The sequence below is a fragment of the Mustela nivalis genome, assembly GCF_964662115.1.
Source record: "Mustela nivalis genome assembly, chromosome: 3".
In the NCBI taxonomy this organism is placed as follows: Eukaryota; Metazoa; Chordata; class Mammalia; order Carnivora; family Mustelidae; genus Mustela; species Mustela nivalis.
In genome coordinates, this window is record NC_139022.1 from 5173541 (window position 1) to 5200024 (window position 26484).

Consider the following 26484-nt stretch of genomic DNA (forward strand, 5'->3'; position numbering starts at 1 on the left):
AAATGGGGAAGGTCAGCTGGGTTGGTGATGGTTTTCATAAGGCGCCCATGCATTTGGCCCAGTCCAAGTGTCTGGTGGCCTCTGGAGCTTGGGGAAGCCATGGGCCCTGGTTAGAGCTTCATGGCCATTGGGTCACAGCTAGGGGCCCTTATCTAATCCTGAGTCCCCTTGAACTGCAGTCAGGCTTTCAAGGGCTCCTCCGGTTGGGAGGGCCATTCTTGGACCGTGCAACCATTTCAGGCCCATATTGGGTTGGCGGGTTATGGCTTGGGAAGAAGAGCCTTTTTTGTCAATTGCTTCATGGGCAAAGAGGACGAGGAAGGCCTGTCAGAGTCAGGATAAATACTTGTATGGTTTGTTGCCAATGAGACCCAACAGGTGGGCACTAGGATCTCTGCTTTGGGGGCAGACATGTTTGCTGACAGGCTTTGGCCTCAGCAATCCGAGTTTGACTGATGACAGCATACCTGGTTCTTATTACCCCTTTTCCCTGAAACTGTTGCTGTTGCTAAAGCACCTGTCCTCTGCATTTTTGTAGGGGCTTCTTCAGTCTGGTGGACTTAAGAACCGTTTCAGAGTTAGGAGCTATGGGTGTAGAGTGGTCGGGTACAGGCCTAAGGGTCGCTGGGTTTCCAGTTGGGCTGGTTTCAGGTGTTAGTTCAGGCATATCTGGAAGCGTAAGGTGACACTTGATAAATCAGCCTTCTGTCATGGTTTGGTGGCCTTTGTTCTCTGTGATGCTCTGGAGCTTATGCCAAGTCCTTAGAATCAGGGGCCATCCCTGTATGAATTGGGAGGTTCCTTTTCCCAGGAGGACAGTTGGATGCTTAGCTAAAGCCTTTGTTTGCCAGTGTACCTGAATAGGGGTGGCTTCTTGGATCAGTAAGACTGGGAGGGAAGAAACCATTCCAAGAAGCCCTTTTGATTGGAAGTCCTGCTGGAAGATCCTTGTTAGTAGGAGTCACTGGTAAGTGGGAGAAAACTCGTCCAGGAGACAAGGGCACCCCAAGTGCACCCTCCACTCCAGTTAGAAAGTGGGGTTCTTCATTGTCCCCATAAGTCCCCAGGGAACCCTGTGGAGTGATGTGTGTTCTCTGGCTTTGAAGGAAAGAGTTCCTCATCCCTCAGCCCCATCCAGTTGGTCAAAGTGCTTGTTGAGTTCCACAGTAGTGGGGGAATCAATCATATGTTCCAGTTGCTGAATGAACCCTGAGCCCATGGGGTCCCGGTATTATGCCCAGAGAATAAGAAGCTAGGGGACTGCCTGTCCACGAGCTAATGTGGCAATGTTTATGAGGGTGACCTCAAGTTGTCTAGCTTAGTTAGGTAAGCAACACATGTGGAAAGACCACCAGAGTTAGATGTGAACGTCTACAAAGGTGGGTTCTTGAAACCTACTTTTCCTCTTCAAAAGAACCCTCCTTTCCAGAGATAGCCAACTCAGGGCTCATGATCTTGGAAAGCAAGCCCCGCTTTAACCCACGTGGCCCACTTACCAACTTAAGCTCAGCAAGCATTGTGATCGATCCTGAGTGATCACTTAGAATCTGCATCACTGGGCCTTTTCCGAGGAGACTCTAACCGTTGTCTTCTCTAGGCCAGAAGCCAAGGGAAGGGCTTGCCATCGGACTTGCCCACAATACCTGTGTATTTGGGCAGGTTCCTTTTCCTGAGGTGCCTGATAGATTCTGGGGTTCCCACTCCTGCCAGGAAGTGACACTCTTTCCGCTCCTGGTGAGGCAGTGGGTAGTCTGGAGGCAAGGGGTCAGGCCAGCATTCCCAAGGGGCTTGCTGTCTGCAGGCTTTCTGAAAGTTAGCCTCAGTCCCTTAAAGCCCTTTGGTCCCATCTGGGTCTGGGCCCAGCTGTCTCTGTAGGAGAGTCCCATCCAAGCCTTGGTCAGGTCACCCATGTTTCCAGTGATGCCCCGTTCCAAGGAGAAGAGATTTTCATGGAACATCAGAAGATGATGAGGGTTGCCATGGGAGATGAAATGTTTCCTGAGACCTTTTGACTTGGAGGGCTCAAGTAGAGTCAAACGTGCCATGCTTAAACGTGCTTCGGAGGAATGTTGGATCCCATTTCTGTACATCCTAGATATCTAGCATTGCTGTCCTTGAGGCCCAAGTTTTTCCCGAGGTGCAGCATGGTGCTTGGGGCCCCAGTTCGTCTGTCATCGTGTCTGGGTGCTCCAGAGTTGAAGCTCAGATGAGGGACAGGCTCTCCTCCCTACACCTCTTGCTGCTGCCAAACACACAGACTGAGTGGGGCCCGTTTTGTGGGGCTGATGCCAGTGTTGAGCCCAGCATTGGTCATGGCCCTGTGCGTGGAAGTGACCAGGGCGGTTCAGGGGTGGCACCCTCGGGGAATCCAGCAGGAGTGGCTGCTGCCCCTCGAGTCAATCCCAGCGTGGTCAAGGGGCCCTGGGAGTCCCGCTTCATCCTGCATGTGTCATGCTCTGCAGGGTTGCTGGGGACTGGAGGGGACAGTGGGAGGAGGAGCAGCCCCTGCAGCAGACAGGGGAGACGATGGGAAGACTGCTGTCCCTCCCAGTCCCAGGTGGGCCCAGTCTCACTGGACAACGGACTGTTGTGGGCCCCAATGGTTGCCTCATGCTCCAAGTGTCAGGCATCGGCAGGGCCTGGGAAGCCAACTCTGGGTGTGGTGGCCGACTCAGAGGGTCCTCTCCTCTTGTCCTCGGGGTTCCTGTGCCGTCTTCAGGTGTGCTGCCTGAAATCTTCTCTTTGGCTTATGGAGGTCAGACGTAAGAGAGCCATTCCTGCAGGCATGTTTCCTGGTGTGTTCACGCCGAATCCTCCTAAGCACCCAAGTCCGAGCCACAAGTGGGGCCCCAGTGTCCTCCTGGCTCCCTTTGTCGGAGCACCCTTGGAGACTCTGGTGCCTTGGGGTCGTGGGCAGACTGTCCTGTGGCACAGCTGTGGAGACAACTGGTGGGGTGGTGTGAGATAGCGAGTGGCATGTGCCCTGGGGCAGGTCTTACCAGAGGCCTGTGGGGTTTTGCGGGATGTGTCTTCTGAGGTGTTGAGGTAGAGGTTTCCCTGCAGGACCCATGTGTGACCTGAAGAAAAGGAAGCTTCCCATGGACCCCCTGGGACTGAATGAAGGTTTCACTGCCAGGGTCACTCAGGCCCCTTCCCTGACCGTCCTCCTCCATGACGGCGGGGTCCGCTTCCTCCTGGGCTCTCCCTTCCCCAGCCTCTCTGAGAGCCCTGGACATGCCCTTCTCTGTGGGGGAAGCCTTTGCCCACATGAGTGTTGCAGGTGGCGCGGCAGAGACGACGTGCTCCCGACTCCCACGGGAAGTGACTTTGCACAGTCCACAGGCTGTGGGCAGGTGATGGCGAGGTGGGAGCAGGCAGGGTGGCCTTTCCCTGGTGGGTCTTCCCTGCGGACTGAGGGATCGAGGATAGTGTCTAGAATATGAAACTCACATAGCAAAATGGTGCCATGAGGGGACCCTCTACCTCCCATGAGGTGTCTTGGAGGCTCGGGGGACTGGAGGTGTTGGTCAGATCGTACAGGAGTGGCTGGCAGACTTGACTCAGCTGGAGACCGGGACCAACTCCGTGCCCATGGGGACGCAGTGCTGGGAGGTGTGAGCTGTCCTGCTCCTGTGAGTCCGGGGGCCTGTCGTGTTTGCTCATTTCTCAGGGGCCTGAAGTGGGAGAAGAGGTCACCCCACCACTGTCTCCTCCCGACTAGTGTCATCCAGGAGCAAGCTGTCTGCTGAGTTTTGCAGGGTGGGAGGTCAAGGCTTGGGTCATGCAGAGGGAGGGGCTCAATGGGTCTTGCAGCCCTTTGCCAGAAGAGCATCATGCCTGGGCTGCCTGGAGTCCAGTCCCTCCAGGAAGCCAGCGCCCTCCCTCCAAGTTCAGCAACTCCTGGGGGACAGTGCCCAACCACCACAGGGATTGCACGGATCAGGTGGGAGGTTTCCCATGGGATGTTCTCAGGGCTTCCTAGTGGCTGCAGGAACTGGGATCTTCCTCTCCTTTCCTCTTTGTGGTCAGAGGCTAGGGCAGCACCCGGGTTTTTTGCAGTTTCCCGAGGTGCCCACAACAAGGATGGGGCAATGAGGGAGAACATGTGTCCATGTTCACCTGCCCCTTTTCCTGCCAAACTCACCACGTTCCCAAGTCGTCCTCTTCTTCTGCTTCCTTTGTTTGTGTCAAGTCCACAGAAGGGAAGCTTCTTGAGAGCTGAGAGCAAGAGCAGTACTGGGCATGAGCACAGACTCCCTGGCAGCAGAGAATCAAGTGGGGACACCCAGGCCTAGCCTCCCTTTCTGAGGCCCCTCCAGCAAGGTGAGCTGTGCCCTGCCGACTCCCAGCCCTCCTCCTTGCTCTGCTGTCTGGGGCTGCTTCCCAGAGTCAGCGGTGAGGGGTCAGGGTGACGCTAGGAAAGGGGTGAGGAGGGCTGCCCAGGGATTTTATGCAGCAGTTCCAATGCAAAGCCTGAGTGCCTGCTGGAGACAAGGGCCTCCAGCGTGGGCATCTTCAAAGCAGAGAAAGGGGAAGATCTGGGAGGAGGCACTTATGGCTAGATGAGAGAGGAAGCCCAAGAGATGGAGGTGGACATGAATTACAGGCACAGTGTGGCTCCTTCCTTTGGAATCGTCGTCTTCTGTGGAATCCTCCTCCTGGTCAGAGATCAGCGAGGATGCTGGGGTAGCCATGAGAGAGGACAATGGGGAGTTTGTGCAGCTGATGAACCATGGCCTGCTGCTCTGGGGATGCTGGGTTCTGCCTTCAGTGGGGTGGGTCCCTAGCTCTGAGTCATCCCTGGCCTTGGTTGCTTGATCTCCACAGGGTGCATGTGAGTCTTTAGTTGCCCAGAGACTGCTCTTCCCACCTCTGATTCTCTCCCAGACGCGGAAGCCCGTCTGTGTGATCCTTTCCCCTCTGGAGGTCATTACTGTCCCTAAGACTACCTCTGTGGGACTTTGTCTTTCTCTGTCCTTGTTCCTGTCCCTCCCTGATACCCTTCCTCCTCCTCTTCCTCCCCTAGAGATGCTCCATGTCCTTCCTTCTGCCAAACTCCACCAGTCCTATTGTTGTCCAGGAGGTGGCAACAAAGGAAAGAGAGGACATATCCTGGGTCCCCCGGAATCAGTCCCCTGATCCCTCTGTGCTGGGAGCAGCTGTAATGTGTCTGGGATTGCTGGGGAAATACAGGGAGAGATGGGCCACCACCTCCCCACAGCCCACGTCTGCCCAGGGACTGAGATGACCTTCCCAGGGACTTGTTTCAGGGAACGCAATGCCCTCTATTTCCTTAGGTGCTACAGAGGTTGAATGGAGATGGGAGCAAAGGAAATTGTGCAGGTGCCCTCAGCTGTTCAGGGCATCCCTGGAAGATGTCCATCGGTGTGGTCACTGAAACACAGGATTCCTGCCAGTGCTCCTGCTGAGGCTTGCAGGGAATGGATGGGGTAGGGGTGTGTGTAGGGCCCTGGGCAGGCCTGAGGAATGTTTGCCGTTTGGGCATGCCTAGGGAGTGGGGAGCATGGCCAGGGCTGTGTGCCAGCGAAGTGGGTTTGTGAGGGGAACTGTGACTCCCTGGCCCTGCTCCCAAGAGGCCCTGCTCTATGCCTCGATGCCAGCTGGTGAGAGGTAGAGCGGACCCAGGGCAGTAAGTGTGCGAAGGAGGTCCAGCAGCCTTTTCACACAGGCCTGGGGGACCATGGCCAGCAACAGGGTTTCTCCAGGGCAGCTGCATGGGGGCGTCCTTCCCTTGGGAACATGTCCACAGGTCAGACTCGGCTGGGCTGTGAAGGCTGGCAGAAGCTACGATTTACGGGAGCCTGTGTAGTGAACCCAGGGAAGAACACTTTACCTTCTGCAGCTCTGGGCGTCCCCTTGAAGGTACAGCAGCTTGGAGAGAATCAGGACGGTTTGGTAGTGGAGGTTACAGAGGGAGAGGGTCTTCCCTCTGTCTTCCACCTTCTGGGTCACACCAGAACTTAGTGTCCTGGTTCTCTTGCCCAGGAGAGGATGGTTGGGGCCGCCAAGTCCTGAGCATAACCAGGTCTGGGCCTGTGCCAAGAAAGATCCAGAATCACTTGTGCAGCATTCCCGAGAGGCCATGAGCAAAGAGACCAAGATTTGACATGTGGCAGTGGCCAAGGGAGGCACGAGCAGGTTTGAGGGAAAGATCCTTAAATTGGCCACACAAGAAGTCAAGTGGTGATGACAAACCCAGCCTACCCTAAAGGTCCATGGACACATTGTCTGTTCTGTTCATTCAGAAAACGTGAAATGAACAAATCATGCCTGTGCCAGAGCATCCCTTTCCTTGGTGGTTTTTTCCCCACCTTCTTCATTCTCCAGAGCAGCAGGGGCAACCCCATGTTCCCGGGAGTCCTGTCCCACTGTTCCCTTCCCCGGTGCCATTCCCTATCTGAAGAGACTTCGTCCTCACTGTTGGAATCGTCGATGCTCTCTACACACAGATCTGTAGGAACTGAAAGAGGAGCAATGCCTCACCCCTTCATCTCAGGTGCGTTGAGATGTCTCTGGACCATGCAGCATCTTCCTGACCCTTTTGCTGTGCCATCAGAGGTTCCCAGGTCTGGTGGAGCCAGAGCCCTTGGAGGAGACAGAGATTGGAATTTCATCCCTTCTAATGAGACGAGGATGCTGCAGCAGTCAGCTCAGTGTCAGTTCTGCATGCCCATGACCACTGTTCCCTCCCAGTGCAGCCATCTGAAACTCCAGTCGTTTTGGGACTCTTGATGTGTGGTTAGTGGGAGTGAGAAACTGGACGTTTTCGTTCCCTTGATGATTTCCGTATACTGCTTTGAGATAACAAATGACTGTGTACAATGGATACTAGACAGACTCTTTCTTGGATTGATAAGCACTAGAAATCAACCAGGAGTGAGAGACAAGGCCTGCTCTCCCATGTATTTCTCGGGCATCAGTGGCTGGCCTGACAGGGCCGTTGATAGGAAAGATGTTCCTGGGCTCACACACAGCCACCAGGCACTGCTGGAGGTCTTTGGACCCTAAGAGGTTAAGGTGAAGCCGCAGATCCTAGAATAAATGGGGAACATATTCTCTGTTCTCGGAACAGAGAAGCTACTAGAATAGATAAGGGAACCACAAAGGAATATAATGAGCCACAACGTTTCTGAATATGAAGAAGTAGGTGGTGGGTCCCTATAAGCTGACTATATAATACCTTGGATGACTCCCCTGAACCAACAGGATGGTGCTGGCAAACAAATAGGCAGGGGCACCTGGGAGCGGAAGAGAAATGCCCAAAGAAATGCCTTCATGCTGGCATCATGATGCTTGACAAGAGGACCACCTAGAAAAGGCATCCTCTTCTGAAACGGCAAACAGAGTGAAAAGGCAGCCGACAGATTGGAGACACCATTTGCAATCCTTATTTCAGAAAAGGTGTGTTCAGTGACAAAAAGGAAAATACAACAAAGAAAACCAACTGAACAAAAGAAGACCGGGATTTCTCCAAATGAAAGAATTGAGAAAAAGACTGGAATAGTCTGTGCTGCAAAGGGAATGAATGACTCGGCCAGTCAAACAGGCGTCATATGAAAAGATGCTCAACGTAAGGCCCCATGAGGGCAATGCGAATCCAAAGGATGCTGATCTGTGGCATTGTCTGTTAGGGTAGCGAGGACCTAAACCAGGAATTCAGACCCAAAACCCATGTTGGAAGGATGCAGAAAATTGGAGACTTTGTAAGCAATTCGTGGAATGCAGATTGGTGCAACTACCCTGGAAAAGCCCGGTGAGTGTCCTCAGAGAGCAGAGAAAGGTACTCCCATGGATCCCGCACATGTGAGTGAGGAAAAGAGATGGCAGAAAATCAGATTCTGTTCCAGTACATGTTCCTCACAAGAGAAAGTCTTGTTTGCTGCCAAAGAATCCTGAAACCCTGATTTGGCTCTGTTTCCATTCCCAGGCACTGAACTCCCTTGAGTTGTCTATTGGCCCAAACTTTCCGAATCTAACAAGGCCCTCTTGCACGGACAGATGGCCAGCGAAATGTGTGGCGATTGTCCTGTCACACCTGTTGAGGTTTGAGGTTCTCTTTTGCCACCTTGCAACGCACAGAGCAGCCTTCATTCCTGCACGGAGGGGGCCCGGGTCCCCCCAGTGATGCTCAGTCCCTGAAGATGACCTCATTCCCCCTTGGATAGTACACCTTTTGGGCCCACCTCAGAAAGCCCCAGCGAGGACCAGTGGTGGGTGTGTGATTTCCCCTGGGAGAAGGCCAGTTGCATTCTTAGACACAGTATCTGCAGGGAAATGGTAGCTCTCCATGAAGAAACACAGTGAATTGGCCCCATCTGTTCCCTGACCACTGCCCCTTTGTGCGGGTCCTCCCCGAATGGGCTGTTGCACGAGGCTGCCCTGGAAGCCGCCTGCAGAATGGAGGAGTGTGTCCCAGCACTCAGTGCTTCTGATGAGGCTGGGAAGACGCATCGTGGGGCCTCTGAAGCAGAGATGTGTGTGTGAGTACAGTGTCAAGGGGGAGGTGCTGTGACCATTCATGCCCGAGACTTACCTTGGCGGGAGAGACCCATGGACACTGACTCAGTAACAGGGATTGGAATAGACACACTTGTGTCTTTGGGGCAGAGTCTAGCCCTTCCTAGTTAGCAACAGGATATGTTTTCTAGGGGAATTGATGTGTATTTGCAAGGAAAGAACACCTATTTCAATTGTAGGTGTTGAAGAGTTTTCACATGAATGGACATTCATGACTTGACGGTGATGGGAAACATCCCTAATTATGTGGATACCACTGATCACCATGCTGAGGGGACGAGACACGTTCGAGGACATACCATTCACCCACCTGACACACACACCAACCCTGAGAATCACAGCGCATGGATTCCCATGGAAACACACCTTGTGCCCAGCACCCAATCCTACAGAACCTAAAAGCAGCACGATATCTTCCGGGGGCAGGGTCACGAGGCCTCAGGTCTCGGTCCGGAACATGACCCTTAGTCTCATTGCAGCAGGATCTGGATTCTGGGTGGCTTTCAAGATGGAGCCTGCAAGGAAGCCCCACCTTGCCCATTGTCCAGGTTGCTCCAAACCAATGAGTGACTCTAGAGGACAGCATATTTACCACTCTCCCTTTCCATCAGCGCCACCTGCGATTTCAGAAAAGAAAACATGATGAACATCAAGTCATGTCTCGTCCTGTGTGCACAGCTCTTTTGTTCTCTTGGTGATGGGCAGGGTCATGGGCAGTGATATGGAATCCACCTAGAGGTTGCATGCCCTGGGTCCATTGGGTGGCAAGGCGGTGTCAGTAGCACCTGTGAAAAAGCTCACAACCCTGTGGACTATAACTGAACCTGCTGTTTCCTGCAGGGTCTTTGGAATGGGGTCTCCATGGCTAACAGATGCTCCCTCAATAATCTCCCCACCAAGGACATTGTACGTGCTGAGGTGTTCAGATCTAATTGTGAGTATAAGAGAAACAAGAGATGCTGTACCTCACCTGGAGAAAGGCTAACTTACCACCTTGGTGAAAAATGGGGCCTTTCCTTCTGTGCTGTCCACATCAAGGCCATCATACAGGCTAGCCAGGGGATCTAGGTGGATACACACAGAGGGTGTTGGGACCCTGACGGGACTCTTTGGGAATCGCTCAGGGAGCTTTGCTTGGCGTGCATGTGTGGACAAGTGTGTGGAGGTGGGGAGCTCATCAGTATGAACTGAGCTGCAATGGACCGTTCCTGGATGGAGGATGAAAGGTCCTGGAGAGGATCGGGGATGTGAATAGAAACTCTGTCTCCTGTTGGAGCTACAGTGCCTGGAGTAACCGTGAAATAGTCCATCTCCAAGGCACACCTACTGCATACCCAAACATGCACCACCTAAGAGCAGCACAGTAGTTTCCGGGGACAGGGCCATGAGGCTTTCCCCCAGAAACTCCCTTTCCCCAGAAACTCCCTTTCTGTTACTCTGACCCTTCTTCTCAGTCCCGCAGAACCTGGAATCAGGGTGGTTCTCATCGTAGAGCCTGTGAGGAATCCCCACCTTTCCCCTTTTCCAGGTTGTTGCAAACAAGTGAGTGACTCTAGAGTACAGAATACTTACCGCCATCCCTTCCATCAGGGACACCTGTGATTTCAGAAAAGAACACAATATGAACATTAAATCAGGCTTTGTCCTGTTTGCATGGCTCTTTTGTTCCCTGGGGGATGGGAGGAAGCAGATGGGGAAGTGTGTTAGAGGCCTGTGAGCCCCAGAGTATGAAGAGAGCCAAATGAGTCCTCCACAAATGTGCCCAGTCTTCCTATAGGTCCCACGTTCTGGGTCCCACTGGACAAAATAGGTGGCAAGGAGGAATAGCTGCTACCCGTACCAAAGCTCCCAGCCCTCCAGATGGTAGGTGATCCTGCTGTGGTTGTCCCTACCCCCCTGCAATGCCTTTCGGGATTAGGTAGCATTTGGTAACAGATTGTCAAACTTCTCCCTACCCTGTCAATTGTGCATGCTGAGATTTTTTTTTTATGTGACCTTATTAAAAAAGCCAGAAGACTTTTGTGTCTCCCACAAAGAAAGACCAACGTACCACTCTGGTGAAAAATGGGGCATCTTCCTCTGTCATTCCTGTCGAACGTTCACCCTCCTGTCCATCCAGCCAAGCTAGGGAGAGATCCACAGAATGGTCAGTCCACTGGTGGGGCTCGGCAGAAAGAGCTCAGGGAGTTTAGCTTGGGATGGACATGCACCGGAGTGTATGGTGACGTTGGGTTACGTGGGTATGGACTGAGCAAGCTGCTGCTGCATCAAGAGAGGTCAGGACAAGGAGCAGGAAGAGAGAGAGAAACATTGACTCTGAACTTGAGCTACAGGGAATGGAATCAGGGTGACCTCTTCAACCCGGAAGAGGGTGAACACTAAGATACATGCTCCGTTGAATTGACAGGCAAGTTCCTCCAACCAGCAACTGTGTCGTGGTCATTGTCAAGACCATTTCTTGGCCACTCCCACCTATCTCTCATCTCTTCTAGGAGATTATATTTCTGCAGAAGAACACTGTGTGGCAGGGTTGCATTCAATGCAAGCACAAGTACCCTAGAGGTTTCTACTTGTTCCTGAGTCATGCAGGATCAGGAAAACCAAAGACGCAGGATTTCTATGTACTGACATCTGACCATTCCAACAGAGTCCCCATCCACAAAGTGCTGATTCTTCCCAGTCTTCTTTTCCTGTGGCATGTGGGTGTGTCCTTGGAGTCCGCGGGACCCAGTTTCCTAGGACCCCACCTCCCCCAGTCAGGAACCGGCAAGTTCACAAGAGAGCAGAGGCCAGGCGGGAGAAGGGCACTGTCTAACCTGGCCATGTAGCAGATTGTCAGGAAGTGTGATCAGGCCCCAAGCTAATGATCAGGGTAGGGAGAAGCTTTCCTGGCAGTTGTCATTTGCCAGTGAGCCTTCCCTCTGTGCATTCAAGATGGGAGCATTTTTGTAAGGCTGATGATGATGTTTTGGTCGGCTAAAGTAACTTCTGATTCCTTTGTGTTTTGACCCTGTCTGAGAAACATCCCCAGCTAGGACAGATGTGGGCCCCTTCCTTTCTCCCCATCCCTGTCTGAGGAAAGGGAATCCTGAGCAACCCTCCAGGTGGAGCTGTGGTCAGCGAGGAATGTGGTGTCCTGTGTGTGTGTGTGCAGCGGGGATGAAAGAGGTTTGGCTTTGAAACTTTGACCCATGTCCTCAACTCCATTATGTGGGAGGTGTCTTCTGATGAAACACACACACTCAACACACCCACACGCCCAGTCCTGTCGCATTGACCCACGCAAAAACAAGCCCCAACCCTTAGACGCACCAAGCACACCACCCAAATGACCTACTGGTTTGCAGGGACTGTAGCACAGGTTCCTGGTTTTCTACAGGACCCTCCGTTTGTTCAGTCTGCCCCAGCCTCTGTTCCCAGGAGGAACTTAGAATGGGGGAAGCTCTCCAGACCAAAGGAGGAGAGAAAGCCCTACCTTGTTCTTCAGCTAGATCTGTCCCCCTAAAGTGAGTGATGGGAGAATAGCCACATGGGACATATCCCGTTGCCACACACATCTCTGTGCCCTTGGTGGTGTCAGCAAGCTAGATGGGATGCAGTCATTGAGTCTATGATCCAGAGAAGGAGAAAATGTCCTCCAGAAAAGGCTCCAGCTTGGAATGTTAAAACTCCCACGTCCATTTTCTTCAGCAACTCATTCCAAAGCCATTTCCCATAGACAGAATGACCTAGCGGAAAATTATCATGACCATCCATTGTCTAAGCAATGGTGGTGATGTTTTCTCAGTGCCCATCTCAATATGGCGTCTGTTAATGGTATAAACTCATGGCAGGCTCTTAGCACCGAGGACATTGTCTCTCCCCTCTGGCACGTCCATGCTCAGATGTTCATGGAAAGAGAAATAAAACACTGGTTGTCCCTCAGAAGCACAAAATGACTTTACCAAGATGACCAAGCAGCTCAGACATTGAAGCTTCTGCCTTCAGCTCAGGACGTAATCCTAGGGTCCTGGGATGGATCCCCACATAGAGCACCCTGCTGAAAAGGGGAGCCTGCTTCTTCCCCTCCCTATGCTACTCCCCCTCCCTCTGCTACTCCCCCTGCTTTAACTCTCATGCACTCTCTGTCTGTCTGTCTCTTTCCCCTTCCCGTATCTCTGTCTTTCAAATAAATAAAATCTTGAGGAAAAATGAGCTTGCCTGAGGGAGAGTTGGAGTTTCTTCCTTGGCCCTCAAAATGAGTAGCTCTTCCATTAGGTCCTCAGGGGTAGCTAGAAGGATACAGAGGCACTGTGAGGACATTGGTGTGGCTGCTCAGGAAGTAGGCAGGGAGTTTGGATGGATGAGGACAGGAGGCGAGTGTGTACGTGCGGGTGCATTGGAGGTACGGGTTGCACAGGGCCCACTGCTGGGCCTTCTCCTTGGTGCAGAGAGGAAGGAATCAGAGAGGAGCAGGGAGGAAAAGTGCAGAGGGTTTTTGTCTTTCTAGATAAAGCGAGCCTGATCAAAGCCAAATAGTCAGTCCAGTACATGTGAAGCCTAACCTGGCTTCTGTGTGAGGACTGAGTCCCATAACCTCCCCTGACTGACGTGCCACTAAGGTGTCCCACGCTGCTTCTTTGGAATTAGCTCTGGGCCCAAGATCCCCATATTCAGTGACTATATGCATCACGTCCCTGTATGATTTTGCATGGCATAAAAAGCAGCCTTGCTTGTTGAGCTGAATTCAACCCTCAGAAAAGAAGCCTAGTAGTTTGCTTCACTCATCCTTTGTCTCCAGAAAATCCCATGTGCAACGCTGGAGAGCACGGATATCATAGCTTCCGTAAACAGCCAGCACCGTCGATGAGTTTGATGGATTCCTTCCACTATTCTTGAGCTGTCCCGTGTGTGAGTGTGCCTGTGTGTTTCTCATGAAGACAGTGGTTGTATGAACACTCCCAGGTGTTCTGACCAGTGGGAAGTTTCTTACACAGAGGAGTCTTGGAGTGTGTGCTGATAAATTGTAGGCCTGCATTGCAGGAGATTTGCCCCGGGGGTGTTGGAGCCAAAGCTTCCACCCAAACTTGACCTTGATTTCCTATTGGCCAGTGGTGTGTGAGTGTGTGCTTAGAGAATTTGAACCTTCCTGAGGCTTAGGGAAATCTTATCAAGTACAGTCAGTTCCCTCTGGGATGCTTTTCTGCCATTGGTAGTATGTACAAACTGAGACCAGCTTGTTCTGTCCTCCACGGGTCCACACCCTTTCCAGCCATGTGGGCTTGAGCATGAGGATGTGGCTTTTCTCTGTGCACTTGACTCCAGGGATCAGGCTGTAATCTTTAACGTGGGCTTCTAACCTTGCCCTGGCTTCTGTGTCCTTGGAAGCCACTGTGTTATGTTGGGTCCTTTTGGGGACCATCATAGAATCTTGGTTTTTGGCTGTGTGCACAGATGCTGGTGGCCCTTTGCTAGCTAGCACCCATGGTACATCATGACACCCTGGCTGAGGGACTAACACAGGTACTTAGGCCAGAGCAGCTTTCAGATTGAAACCTGAGCTCCAATCTTGGCTTTCCACATAGGAGGTCAAGGGTTTGGATCATTCATCTCTGCACCATGCCTGTCTCAGGAAAGCAAAGGGCAACATTCTCCGGGGACATCTGTGGTGAGCAGGGGAAGGAGTATGTCAAGTGTGCCAGGGTGATGAGAGTGTTTTGGAAGGGTGACACTGATTGTGATGGAAGTGTGAGAAAGATCTCCCGAGAAAGGCACACAATCGTGTTCACAAGCATAACACATGGACACACACACATACACACACACACCCATGCACCCACACACACAGGGCCTTCATCCCATGTGCACACAAATCACCCCTTCCCTGTGTCCTAGTTCTTCCAGGACCTGTTTGACGTGGTGACCGTGCCTTACTGGACAGTCTCGGCCAGTATCCCCCAACCCCCGTTCCTTGTTGGAACCCAGAATCCGGGGGCAGGCTTCTTTGTACTCTAGATTTCCTCCCAGAGCCCGATGCTCTCAGATACGTACAGCTGTCATTCCTCCCAGCGTCTACCTGCAATTAGGGAAAAGGAAACACAGTGAGGATCCCAGCATCCTGTCGGCTGTTGGGCCAGCTCTTTGGTTTGGGGAGGACTTCAGGCAGTTAACTGGATGAGGTCCCGTGGTCGAGTCCATATCCCACCACCCGAGTTAAAGAGGACAGTTGAATGATGCTGGAGCTGTTCGTGGCAGATATCTGAAGTCCATTCTGATCAACAGACAGAATGTTCTTTTTCAAGGAGAAACCTTTTCTGCTGAATAAGGTGTTTGATCCCATGGAGTTTGTAACTGAGGCTGTCCCGTGTCATCACCCTTTTTGGGTCCACTGTGCGTCAGAGGTCGGATCCAGCATTCCTCCATGAGGGGAGACTGCTGCCCCCTTCCCCTGGGAGGGAGAGTGCCAGATGTTTATCAAACTCCATTGATGGAAGAAATCAAGGAAGCACCATTTCTGTCTCTGAGAAAGAGAGGCGAGCTTACCTCAGGGAGAGTTGGGGCGACTTCCTCTGTGCAGCCCCTAGGAAGGTCCTTGGACTGGCCCTCCACAGGGTCTAGGAGAGCAGAGAGGAGCTGTTAGGACATTGACTGTGCTACTCAGGAATGACTCGGGGAGTTAAGTCTGCTGGATGTGGGTGCAGGGCCAGAGGGAATGGATGTGAAGGGTGGCCAAGCGAGGCCTGACGTGCCGCTGGGCCAACATCCTTGGTGTACACAAAAACACAGAGGAGGGGAGCAGGATGGAAAAGGGAAACGGGGCCTTGGCTTTCCAACAGAGGGGAAGTGATCAGTGGGAACTCATCAGTGTCTGTCTGGGAAACTCTCAAGGCACCCTGGGTTTCAGGGCACAGTCCTCTGAGCCCTCCTGCCCACCATGAAGCCAAGTCAGGTTGCCACTTCTTCAGCTGGTCATGGGGCCTCTTCAACTGTCTTCCCTGCACCTCTGCTCGGACCCTATAGGGCCACTATCACCTTGGAGTAGTGGGTTTTTTGGTGATGGAATCTAAGTACTGTGGATGGTTGTATTTGTTAGTACGTGTATGTTCGGTGACACTATTCACATCCCTGATGCTTTGTAGACCGCGCTGCAATCTATGGGGAAAACGTTGCCATCCTATCTCATGGAACCTCTATATCCGTGATGCCATGACCGGCCCTCCCACTTTCCTCCCTGCACCGTCCCTTCCACTTTCTGGGTCTACGAATGTCCCTACTCGAGTGTCCTCAAAGCCTGGGATCATGTAATGTACCTCTTTCCTTGTGTGCTTGCTTTCAAAATGTGTGTTAGGTTTTCAGGGTCCTTCCATTTCCTAAAATATTGGAAACCTTTGTTCTTATGCCTGAATTGCACTCTGTGATGTGTATGAATGCCACTGAATGGGTCCTTTCCTCCCATGATGGATTTGGAGGCTGCGCCTGTCTATGGCTATTGGGACCCCATCTGTGTGAGACATTAGTGCACAGATTTCTGTCTGTTTCCAGAATAAGAAGACGTCACTGAATGCATTGGCCCAATATGTAGAATGGCAACCACATGAAATGTACTGGGTACTTGAGTTCCCCAAATGTGGTGAGGTCGTTTTGTTCCTTTGAAGGTATGTAGCACACCCATGTAAGATGTGGCTAATGGGCGGAAGTGGAGGGGGGAGATGGTGAAACCTCCTGTCGTATTCTGTTCCATTTTTCTGTTCAGTGTTCCTGGTGGCAAACATAGTCTCTTCCTTCCTACACATCTAAGAACCATGTTTCCTGGAGAGACCTATAGGGACCTAGGTGTTCCAGAAAGACTTAAGATCCATCCCTTCAGCTAGTAGACACTTTATTCCTGTGCCCCTTGGATTCAGTTTGAATGAGAATTTCATCGTGACTTGTGGACTTAAAAGAGGACGGACGGCATAGAGGGAAATGGTTACCAGTGAAATCAGAGGACAATGTGTCTCAGCAGTTTTAAAAGCTGCACTTATGTCTGTGCTACCGAATGAAGGAATGCATCTCCAATCAACGTAATGAGTCAATCTCCAAGGTACCTTCCTCGGTGTCCTCGGTGGAGTAGACCTGATTGTGGAGGGAGAACCGGACTCTCTTCTTGGGTGGTCGTAGAGGGGCCGGCGTGGTTGTGGGCGGCTCCACATCCTCAGGGAGAAGCTCCGCACATATTGCCAGGAGATGCATAGAAATAGAGAGCAATGTCGGCATCTTGTTGTCAGAAGCCCATAGGGGGATTGGACATTCTTTGCTTCTAGTCCATCCATCTCCTGCCCCTACTCACCAGCTTCCCAGCAGGCATTCCTCCCTCTAGGTGGAACTTAGGAAGAGGTCGCCGGGTCCCGTGCTCTGAGTTCTGCCCCCTCCCACATGCACGGGTTCTGTGGGCAATGCCTTGTATTGAGCAGAGACATGACAGAAATGCAAAAGAGTGCCGTGAGCATGCCTGATGGCTTGGGTTCACATCCCATTGAGTAGCCACACCTACCTGAGAGTGTTCCCCAGAACCCTCTGTGCCCCGTTCCCCTGCCCTCCGGCCTAGACGTTAGTGTGCCATCACAGTGCCTCAAGTGATTGAGTCCAAGGAGCGCCTGGGACCTAGGGGAGGATGGGATGCTTCCCAGCCACTTGGCAGGTGTTGAGGAACGGACTGCCTACAGACTCAGCTAGACGGCTGGCTGTGGGTGAAGCCAGACATGGGACTTGGGATGGCTCCATGGCATGGGAGGATGGAAGCCCCCTCTTTATCCTTCCCATGAGAATGATGCTTGACATCCAACAGAGAATCCATGTGCCTTTCTCCTATCCTCTCCACAGAAGCACCGATGGGAGTGGCAATGGGCTGGAAGCCCCATTGGACAGTGGAGGGCCCTGAAATGTAGGGTGGTGAAGGGACCGTCCAGAGTTGCCACCCTGATGAGGGATGGATCTGGGACAGGAATGTCATCATTTCCCTGTGGCTGGAGATCCCCCGAGCCCCTGACAACAACCCAGGGCCCCTGAGAAAATGTTCTGAAGCCCTGAACCAAGAGCTGCCCTCACAATCTCAAATCCCTCTGTGCCACTGTTTCTGTAGGGGAGAGCGAGTGCCATGGGACCAGACTCAGTCCTCACTCACCTCTGTTTCTGGGGCCCTGACGTGAAATATGTGGCAGTTTCTGCCAAATGGGGCCCTAGTGAAAAACCCGGAACGTGTAGCATGGGCCACGTTCCCTCACTTCTATGCAAGGTCAGTACAGTCGCCCAAGGACATCCTGAAGGCCATTTGCACCCCACAGCTACTGGGGTTCTGCTTGATTCAAACTCGCCCAGCTGATTCAAACTCCCAACTGTCACATAGGACCCTGCCGAGACATCGCTTGCCTTCCACTCTCAAAGGTCACATTTTGACCCTGCCAAGAACTCGCTTGCCTTGAGCTAGCTAATCCCGAGGAGCAGTTGATGGTACGAACGGACATGGAAGTGGCCATGTGGGCTGGGGGTGGTTGATTTCAGGAAGGAGATGGATGATACTGAATGGCCTGCTCTTGACGTGCAGACTGTTCTGAGGAGCCTGGATGGAAGTGAGGCTACCCTGGCTGGAGTGAGTCCCTCCCTACTCTCTCATTCTTCGCCAGCATCCCCTGTCTACTCTCAGGTCTCTTGATCCCCTCTGGAGACTGTAGGTTTAGGGGACAGTCTCCTGTCTCCCTCCCTAGGCCTGTCCTTGAGAACCCAGCCCAGCAGTATCTTTGAGACCAGCAGACAGTCCACTGTGCAGCTGCCATGTGTCCTGTCCACCTACCCGGTGGCACAGCCCGTTCCCGTCCACTCCCAGGCATCAAGCAGAAGGCCCTGGAAACCCTCCACATCAACCCATGAGAACACCCTGCTATCTTCCAGTGTCTCTCCTTCTAAAAACAGCTGGATTTTGACCACTGACTGTTCCTCTGCAATTTTGTCATCTCCATCAGGAAGAGGTGACCAGCAATTTGTTCCCCTCAAATGTGTTGCCTGGGTCACACCAAATTTTCCTGATCCAGGGACAACAGTGTGGCGTGTGACCTGTGTGTTGTCCCTGTATGACTGTGTCCAAAATTGGCATTTAGAAAGAGTACGGTTTTCTGAATGTAGAAGCGATTTAAGGAAGGCAGCTTCCTCAAGAAATCCCAATGAAATAACCCAGACAAACGAACAAATACAGGCATCAAACTGGGAGGAGAAATCAGAGGATGGAAAGGAAAAGCCGGGTGGCTTTTTCTAGGTGGAAAAGGAGAAGCCGGTCTCTGTAAAAGGGAAGCAGCCAGCTTGAGAGAAGAGAATTGAGAAAATCGTTAGGCACATACCCGTAGAACAGCAGTTGAGATTTCCCATCGTGGGGATCTTTACAGCTGTTCACTGAACTGCAAGGGGCTCGGCTCACAGAGTGACAGGTGAAACGGAAGGTTGGATGTGTGTCATTGGGTCACCATGGCGATGGCTCATGACAGAACTCTCAGGGTGAAGGCATCCCTGCACACTGTGGGGTCATGGAGGGAAGTGGGTTGGGGAGGGGTCGATGAATGATGGCCATTGAAGAAGGCACTTGTTGTGATCAGCTCTGAGTGGTGGAGATAAGTGATGAGTCCCTGAATTCTACTGCAGAATGCAATACTGTGCTGGAAGTTAACTAACTCCATTTTTTGACATTAAAAAAAGGATACTCCTGAGGGCACCTAGGAGACTGAAATGTTCATTTTACTAACTGCTACTCTGGAAAACTTCTATTTATATGAGATTGGTTCACAAAGTCTCTCCAGGAGTTCTTGGGTGGCTCAGTCAGTTAAGTATTGAACATCAGCTCAGGTCCTGATCTTGGAGTCTGGGATCAAACCTAGCATCAGGCTCCCTACTCCCTGCACAGGGGGAGTGCTTCTCCCTCTGCCCCTCACTCACATCATGCATGCTGTGTCGAATAAGAACCCTGCAATTGCACTACTGGTTATTTACCCCAAAGATACAGATGTAGTGAAAAGAAGGGCCATCTGTACCCCAGTGTTTATATCAGCAATGGCCATGGTCGCCAAACTGTGGAAAGAGCCAAGATGCCCTTCAGTGGACGAATGGATAAGGAAGATGTGGTCCATATACACTATGGAGTATGATGCTTCCATCAGAAAGGATGAATACCCGACTTTTGTAGCAACATGGATGAGACTGGAAGAGATTATGCTGAGTGAAATAATTCAAGCAGAGAGAGTCAATTATCATAGGGTTTCACTTATTTGTGGAGCATAACAAATAACATGGAGGACATGGGGAGATGGGGAGGAGAAGGGAATTGAGGGAAATTGAAAAGGGAGGTGAACCATGAGAGACTATGGACTCTGAAAAACAACCTGAGGGTTTTGAAGGGGTGGGGATGGGAGGTTGGGGGAGCCAGGTGGTGGGTATTAAGGAGGGCACGTATTGTGTGGGGGCACTGGGTGTGGTACAAAAACAATGAATACTGTTACGCTGAAAAGATATTTAAAAAATGAATAAATAAAAATTTTAAAAAAGGAAAATATGTAAAGGGCTTCCTGTGGCGCTCCCCTCCCCAGGAAGACCCTGTGTTCCTTTCAGGAGCCCCATGGAGCCAAGGGTGACAGTTCCTAACATTGTCTATGGGGCGGACCGCCTGAGCCACAAGCTAAGGATACAAACATATGTCTGTTATTTTTCAGTGAACTGCATTAATTTGGATCTCAAGGTGCCCTTTCTGCAGGGGACAGAGGGATACCCTTTGAGAACACCAGATTCTCTGTGCGTGTCTGATTTCAAAGGCCCTTAGTACACTGACTTCCCTCTTGCCTGCCCCCCATCCTCCAATTCCAGTCTGCAGGGAGGGTCGCCCATTATGGACAGTGGGTCATCTCCAGCACTGGATGGCACCTACAGGTCCTGCATACATGGTGTCCCTGCATGGACACAGAGGATGAGGCAGGTGACAGCTGGGTAGGACCCTATTGGCTGCCGAGGTCAGTCTGTGCACTCCGGAGTGTTTGGACTCAAAACCTCTCTGCTGGTTTCACCCCTTGTGCGTGCACTCCCGGGAGCTTGGCATGCAGGGGGCCATATCCATTGTAAGTCCCTGTGGGCCTGGCTACTGCCGTGTGGTCTCTTGGAAAGTGACCATTGAGAACTCCTTGGCAACAACCCAGAGGATGTAGGCATTTACAGGCAGCATATATATATATATATATATATATATATATATAGATAGATAGATAGATAGATATAGATATAGATATAGATATGGCATGATTTCTTTAAAATATTTTCTGCCTGGGGCACCTGGGTTTCTCAGCCACTTAAGAAGTTGCCCATGCCTCAGGTCCAGGTTCAGGTAATGCAATTATATCCCCCACCCTTTTTTTATCCTCTCAAGTTATTTACTTGATTTACTTGATAAAAAAAAGTGATTTCTGTCTCTCAAGTTATTTACTTGAGAGACAGAAATCACTTTTTTTTTTTTATCCTCTCAAGTTATTTACTTGAGAGACAGAAATCACAAGTAAGCAGAGGCAGGCAGAGAGAGAGGAGGAAGCAGGGTTCCTGCAGAGCAGAGAGCCCAATGTGGGGCTTGATCCCAAGACCCTGGGATCATGATCTGAACCAAAGGCAGAGGCTTTAACCCACTGAGACACCCAGGCGCCCCCAAAACAGACATTTTATTTCTGACAGCCGGGGCTGGTTCTTTGGAAAGAAATTTTCCAAAAAGACTGAATTGGAAACCCATTGATTTCAGGAATCTGCATTTTAAGGTGAGGTGGACTTTGGCATTTGAAGTTTCCTCTGATGTTTGCATCACCTGATGATGTATAAATAGCCGACCGTGGCTCTTTGCATTGGTACACCTTTGTGTCAGTCAAGAAGTGGGTGCTGGAAAAGAAAAGGAAAAAAAAGGGACACTTCTGTTTGGGGAATTAGGGACGGTCATCTGGGAGACACAGAGTGGAGAGAAATAAGGTGTGCTCCCGATTTTGGGGAGTACAGGTTCATGAGGTAAAAGCACAGGCAGGTGTTTTGCAAGGACGACAAGTGCTGGCAGCTAACAAGCATTGCGTTGTCTCTCTTTCAGTCCAGAGTAGAGGGTTGTGTACCAGGTGGTGGTGGATCTGTCACTGAGCAGGTCCATGGGCCAGACGTCAAAAGTTTACAGTGCTCGGACCTTTGAAACAGGAGATGTGCCTAAGGTTTCCTTCCTGATTGTCCTTCACACTCTAGTTTCAGAGTGGCTCTCTTAGCAAAGCTTCCATCGTCATGAATCTTCCTTGAGAATTCTTGTCCATCTCTTTCCTGCCATCCTTCTAACAGGAAAACAGCAACGATCCGAGTGTGATTTCCTACCATGCCTTCTCACTGTCTGGGTGGCTGGCAACCTGCTTTGGGTCCCTTCTGCCCCTGGAAGGTGGCAGTTTCCTAGTTCCTGGATTATCCAAGGTAGTTGAGTCTTCAGACTGCATCCCACTAAGAAGAAGACTTGAGGATGGCCTATCAAGATGGGACTTAGGGTCTCATTTCTGGGTAGTCCTGATGGCTGACTTGCATTCTTGGAAGAAAACTTATTTTGACATTTTCAGTAGTACTGCAAGGAGAAACGCAAGGTTGAAGCCACTGGACAATGACAATTTAAAATACTCAAGAGTCCAAACAGTGCAATTCTTGCTCCGATACTGGGGTCTTTCCCCATCTGTTCTCAGAGAGAGATTCTGGAGGAATGACAAAACCCATGACGTTGTGTTCTGGTGCCTCTGTTCTTCCTCTGGAAGAGAGCCTGCTGTCCCCTTGACCCTGAGCAGAGAGGGGCTGGGTGGATCTGCTATTGTGCTGGGTGGATGAAAGTCCCCGGTCAGGGAAGGAGGAGGATGCCGCTCCACACAAACTCTCTGGGGATGCCTGGGACTTTGCCTGCAGAAGCTCAGTGCAGTTCCAAGAGAGGGAGGTGGTTCCCGACCCCCTGTTCCCTGTCTCTTTCCACCTGTATGTGTGAAGAGATACCGGCACTTTGGGGTCATCCTGACGGCCTCCAAGAGCATTGGCCTGAGCCCATCTAGTGCACCGTGGAGGTGTTTTTGAGGGAGACCGGTATGCTCCGGGTGCCCCTGCCCTCTGGGAGTCCTGGCCTGCATCTCTCAGGGGCCTATCAGCATGCCCCTGTTGAGGAGCATGGTTCCGGGGAATTGTGGGAAGGGGAGGCTGTAGGTTCCAGGTCCCTACTGGGTACAAGGAGCTCTGTGGAGGGTTGGGCCAACCCAATAAACAGAGAGATGTTTCCAGTCTTGCCCTCAGAACTGAGGGATTATTTCACACCTGGAGGCATTCTCCTGCTTCCCAGGACATGCTGCCGGAGAGAGGCAGGGAATGCCTCCTGGGGAATCCAGGCATGTGCAGACCTTGGCCTCTGTTGAGAAGTCTGTGCTCAGTGGCCCATGGTGCCAGGTGGGCCTGTAGCAACCCGATATCCACATCAGCCTGACCTGCTGGTCACAACCCCTTCTCAGTCTGAGAAAGCGCCATGGCTCATTATTTATAGCCCTTTGTGATAAGATGAAGGCCCTGAGTTTGTTGTCCTAGCTTCCCCTTCTCTGGTGGCTCCCAGAGGGATGTCCTGTCTCGTGGAGCACCATGTGGGCTCATCTCTGAGCCAAGGGCCCTGTCCCTTCTTCCCTCCTCTGCTGGGGCTCCTGCTCAGGTCAGCTGGGGCAGTCATAGTGTCACGCCTCTGGCTAGCAATGATGGGAATTCCCTCTGCAGGCAGAGTCCCAGGCTGGCAGGAGAAGTGGGCGTGGTTGCTGGGACAGCCCTCCAAAATGGGTCAGGTGACCTTTCAAAATCTGGGGAGGTGAAAGGTTCCTAACATCACAACAGCACACAGACCGTAACTTAGGTGAGTTTTTCTGGAACCATCAGATAACCTCTGCCAGATGTGAGGATGAGTGAAATGAGCTGCCTGGAGTGGAGGTTGTGTTGGCGTCTGGGGCTTCTGTCCCCAGGGGATATTCAGGCCTGTGGGGTGGGGGCTAAGGGGCAGGTTATTTGGGGCCAATGTGCCTTGCTTCCGGGGCACCCCCTGTGTTTGAGCAGGAAGGCGGGGGCTGCAGTTCGATCTGGCACCTGGGCCCACGTTGGTCACCACAGTGGCTGGGTTGAGGGGAGCACAGGGCCGGCCAGCTGGAGTCTGCAGCCCCTCAGCTGCCTTTTGATGGCCTGCACCCAGGGCCTGGGGCACCTGGGGCAGAGCCAGTGTCCCAGGTCCCAGGCAGATGCTAATAGGAAAGGACTGGAGCCAGAGAGGGAGGGAGGCAGTCAGATCCAAGCAGCCACAGCAGCCAGCCAGGTCGCTGGGGTGCTGAAGCCTGGCTTTATGCTCTGTGCTTTATTGGAGGGTTGGTGTTTACCAGGGAAAAATGCACACAGTGTGAAGTCTGCCATAGCCACAACCCTGAAGTGGAAGGGTGTTATGGAAGGGGAAGGTAGTTGTTGTCAGTTTTCACTTTTTGTTTTGTTTTGTTTTTTCTTGTTGAGTTCCAGGGTCCATGAGAGGCATGTCTTAGCAAGGAAAGACCAGAGGTCCATTTCAGCCTCATGGAACTCCTGGCAGCCAAATCGCCAAGCATGTATTAGGGGAAGGTCTTCCAGCAGCAATGCTAAGACTTGACAGATGGTGGGGCCCTGTGGTTTTGGCCTCCTTGAGCCTGCACTCCCTACTGGGAGGGAGAGGCCTGCTTTCCATTATGGGTGACTCTGTGTCTCCCCACGTGCAGGTCCTGAGACCTCGACTGATTGCTGTCCTTGTTCTTACAAATGATGCCTCGAGGCTCAGGGGACGTCGCCTCCAGGGTCGCATCCAAACATCTGGCCTCTGTCTCTTCAGTGCAGATGGAAGTGCAGCACGTCCAGGAGTGTGAGCTCTGTCATCTCCCTGGTGGATGTGCATCGCAGTGGTAAGTTGTCTTGGTTATGAAGCTCCCGCCTGGGTTGAGGTTGGGTGTCTTCCTTGCCAGCTTCTGTCTTTCTTCCGGAGGGAAAGATAGCCTCTTCTTGTCTATTAAAATGGAGATGTACCCTTAACCAGAATGTCTAGAGTTTGCTGCTTGGGCAAAATGACTCAGTGGCACATATGGAGAAGGTTCTGCAAGTCCCTGCCCCACACAAAACTTCTGAACTCCAGGTTACCGCTGGTAGCAGAATCCAAGTTATTGCTGGCTGACCTTATAAATAGATATTCTCTCGATGATCAACTTTCTGTCTACCCTTGCTTTATTGGCCCATTCATCTAGAGCAAAGAATACTGGGAATCTGTACAAAGGCGAGTCTGACTGGACTTGCGCACATGTTCTCTCTCTCTTTCTCTCCCCCTCTCTCCTTTTTTTTTTTTTTTTGAGGCTGGCGTGTAGGAGTTTCAGAGGATGAGAGAGACCCTTAAGTGGGCTCTACATGCCTTGCATAGCCTGACACAGGGCTCAGTCCCATAACCCTGACATCATAACCTGAGCCAAACCCAAAAGTTGGTCCCTTAACTGAAAGAACCATGCAGGCATTCTTGGACAGGCTTTGTCTTTATGGAAGGGAGCATAAGAACCCCCTCCTGTTCTAAAATCTTCCAAATCGGGGAGTATTTCCATGTATGCAGTGGTCTTACACCATCTCAGGCCCAGAGATACATAGCTGTTTTTGGTGGTGGAGAAAAGCCCTTGGCTCCCACGTTCTCATAGATGGGGAGGAAGCCCTCACTGCCTGATGCTGAACTGTAGAGGTTTTCCTGCCCTGGTCCCAACAGGTCTTCCAGAAGAGCACCCTTGTATAATATGAAATTAATTTTCCAGCCCACAGGTGGTGCAGTTGGGTAAGCATCTGCCCTTGGCTGAAGTCAGATTCCCTGGATCCTGGGGGATTGAGGCCTGCATTGGACACCCTTCTCCCTCCTCCCCGCTGCCTGACCCCAACTGTTCTTGCTTCATCTCTAGCTCTGTTGCTCTCAAATAAGTGAAGTAAATAGAAGTATTTCTAAGCATGTAATTAATTTATAAATCCTTTGCAATTTGTGAGGACAATATTAGTAGAATTAAGGACACATGAGAAGTAGATCACAAACCATGTGTTTGTTGAATCTTGTGGCCATTAATCCTTGTGACCTTCATACATCGATGGGTTAATGTTTTCATGAACATACATCTATCATCTTGTGTTCTGAGATTCTTAGTTAACCCTCCAACTGATGCTCTAATGGGTCCCAGGCAGTGTTATTCCTATGATCCAACTTCCTACCAAGAGACAGTACCTGTGTAAGTTGTGAGAGCTCGTAAAGGTAAAGTCCCCGATTTTTACTTGGCACAGTGTACACCATTGTGAGACCCTGCCTGTTCGGTGATTCTGGCCTTTAAGCACATACTGATGGATGGGAGCAGATTTCCTTTATTTCGCGGTATTGGTTACAGGAATGGCACATTCCACATGCCTCAGAACGGGACTCAGTTTTATGTGTTTGCAGTGTCTAAGTTTGTTTTTCAGTGTCACTCTAAGAAATCATTGAGAGGTATTTGCCCAGTGATTTTTAGATGTGAGTGTCTGGGGCAGAATTTCCCCCCATTGCATTGGGATCAGTAATTCCTCGGTGTGAGGGTGTTGTTGCTGGCTAAGGAAGAAGGGATACCTGAGCCCATTCCTTTCCTCATCACACCAGGAGGATTTTCTTGTGTGTGAATCCTCCAAGTCCCTTTATGTTTTGGCTCTGTGAGGAAATGGATTCCCACATGGATATCATCAGCATTCAGCTGCAGTGATGATGCGGGGGTCCCAGGAGGTGCCTGCACCTTCGCTACCATGTGAGGGATGATGTGCACTCTGAGAAGGTAGTGGGAGCTCAGGCCTGAGGCCCAGTTGAAGCTTCTCCCAACAGGATACAGCGCTGATGGTTCT